The sequence below is a fragment of the Arachis ipaensis genome, chromosome B10, assembly GCF_059453495.1.
Source record: "Arachis ipaensis isolate K30076 ecotype BB chromosome B10, ASM5945349v1, whole genome shotgun sequence".
NCBI lineage: Eukaryota > Viridiplantae > Streptophyta > Magnoliopsida > Fabales > Fabaceae > Arachis > Arachis ipaensis.
Window position 1 is genome coordinate 142,602,811 of NC_142435.1, and position 3,222 is coordinate 142,606,032.

Genomic DNA, 3,222 nt, shown 5'->3' on the forward strand with positions numbered 1-3,222 from the left:
ATCCACTAAGCATAGAAAGCAAAAGTTCCATTGCTTCCAACGGAACTTCTTTACTCATCATGAAGTGGAATTCAAAATTTTATTAAGTGGGAAATATGAGAGAGAAAGTTTCATTGACATGATTGATGGCATTAACATTACACGCCACCCAGGGAAGTAAAAGCAAGTTATTTTCAATTAATTTGTTTAATCACTTTGAATTGCTTTTCTTCAGATTCTCTCTTCTCTCTCATTCTTTCTTTCTTTTGGTCAATACCCAGGAAACCATGGAAGCAAAAATGAGCTACCAAAAGAAAGGAAAAACACGTCTCAAGACCATCATGATGATGGCACGAAAAAGAAAAAGAAAAGTATGCTGTGGCTAAGATCTTCAACCATGAATGGTAAGATATGGTGACAAGATATTGGCTTCTTCATACCAAAAAAGGGTTGAAGAAGATTTCGGCCAGCAAGGAAGAGATTCTTGGAGGCATGGCTTGTCTCTGATTCTGCTCAACCACCACAGAAGGTAGCTAGGGTGGCTACGTGATGGAAGAGGCAGAGATTGGAGCAGATGAAGCCATCATCATCATGAAGCATCAAGGGCCAGAAATCCATCTTAGAGAGCAAGCCAAGGATGGAGAGCTCGGATTGATGAAGGGTGATGACCAAGGAAGGACTAGAGGTAATTGCATGTTGGTTATTGCATGGTTATCTCTTCTCTCTCTGTGTGGCCGAACCGGTTTCTTGAAGGAAGAAGAAGTTGGCTTGGGTTTTGGCTTCAAGTGTGGAGGCTTCTCTCTTCTATAAAAAGGGAGAACAGCCACTGTTTGGAGCAAGGAGTTAGAAGTAAGTAGTGAGAGTGTAAGGCACAGGATTCTTAGAGCTACCTAAGCTTACAGATTTTCTTCTCCTTCAATGTATTCTGTTTAGTATTTTTCTGTTTAATTTTGTCATGTCTTGAGTCTCATGGAAAAAGGCAAACAGTGAGGTTTGTATGAAAAAGCCATAGAGCAGAAAAAGGCAGAGAGTGCAAAATTAAAAGAAAAAGCCATAGATGTCTTAGAGTTCCTTTGTTCATCTATGTTGTGTTTCATGATTCTGTGGGAATCCCCTTGTAAGTTGGGTTAGCACTTTACAGTTTGTAATCAGATTGATTATAGTGAAATTCCATCATTGTTGTGATGGAGACTGGATGTAGGCTGCATGGTACTTAGCAGCTGAACCAGGATATATCTGGGTGTAATCTTCTCTCTCTATTTTGCCATTTCTATTTTCTACTGCACAGGAGCTAAAACCAAAAATAGCTCGTGCCAAGTGACGAGACAAAAGTAAAAAGTCTCGTGGCTAGGGACGAGATAAAAACAGAAAAGTCTCCTCAAAGCTCAGCAAGTGTTACCAAGACGAAAAAAGGGGCTAAGATTCAACCCCCTTCTCTTAGCCACTGAAACCATCATTATTTATATGTAATTAAAAATAATTGAATATTATGTACAGTAAAAAAATGATATTATAATTAAAGGATAAAATTAAAATTTATTTCTTTGTATCGTTTTTGTCCCCAACGTTTTTGTTCTATTTAATTCCCTAACGTTTCAAAATCGTCCAAATTTTATCCCGCCGTCAATTCTGTTACCGGATCTCTAACGGCAGGACAACATTGAGTCAATTTTGAAATATTAGGTACTTAAATAGGACAATTGAGGACAAAAACGATACTTTACTCTTTCTTATTTTCTTTCTTTTCATCATGCCTCCGCATCACCTTATAAATACGCATACCTCCGCATCACCATATAACTAAACATACCTCCACATCACCATGTTACTAAACATACCTCGGCAGCACCTTTTAACTTTAAACCTTACTAGGAACAACTTACATTCTTATTTATTTTCTTGACTTGTCTAGCCTATTACCTTCTTGGGCGACCAGTCTTCTATTTAATAATTAATATACCAAACGGACTCAGATTCGCTCAAACTTTATGTCCACGCATTCGTATCGAACTCAAGTTTCTAAAAAACTAAGAATCATATTTTCTGGGCAGTTTAACGCTAGATATTAAAGAAAAATTGAGACTATTATTCTAGATTCTTGGAACAGCACCTTGCTGTCTTGTTATGTGGTGTCTATGTTACGAAAGTCTATGCACGAACTATCTCTCTTAGTAAGGTCATTCTAGAGATCCTAATCCTTAATTTGAATTAGATTTTACTACATTTGGATTATAACAAACTTTGAAAATCCGCTGCTGCACATCATAAAAATTCAGGAAACAACAGGCAGCTCTGTTTTTATAAAATCCATAGTAAATTCAATTCGAATATGTTACTTCTAGATTTTGGTGAAGATACACTCAACATCCCTAAGTTTCAGAAAAAATAAATTTTAGGTTCATATCACTTTATTTGGTTAATTAATTTTCAATTGGAAGTGATGCTCTATTTTCATAAATCAGTTCAGAATTTTCAGCAAGCAACCCAGCTTCCAAGTGACTTAATTAAGTCTACAAAATAGATATGGACATGAAATTTGTGCTCAATTAAAGTAGACTTATAGATCCTCAAAACCCTTTTAGTAGCAACTTAAAATGTCAAGTAAAACATAAGTTCTAGTGGTTTGAAATTGACACTACAAAACCAGAAAACCAGAAAAATTCTACAGCAGCTACTATTTTCAAAAATTCATATCTTTTAAACCACTTGGCCAAATTCCTTGAAATTTTTAGAGAACATTCAAGACATTCCAAGGTTTCACAAAAAAATAATTTCATCCAAAACGGTGGTCTGGAGTGCTCCCAGAATTTATTTTAACTCGCTGCCAAATATGCAGAAATTCTGCATCAAGTAATTTAACAACCTCACCTACCAAATTTTATATCTAAGATTATAACTCTTCTAAAACCATAATTTTATCTTTATTTTAACTAATCAAAGTTTCTAGAGTGGTTATCGCAGCCCCTAGACCTCAGAATCATCAATTCACATTTTTTACAAGTGCGCATACTCACACAAGTACATATATGTTCATCAAATTCTGCATAGTAGCACTACCATTATCATCACCATCAGTATGCTTAATTCAGCAACATAATCATCAAACAATCACACATTTCATTATCACACTTCATCATTCACACAAACACAAACATACTATTAAGCTAGCCTAACCCCTACCTCGATGAAGTTCACCCTTTCTCACGAAATCGGTCTTAGCTTTCTCTCCCTCTCTCGGTTAGC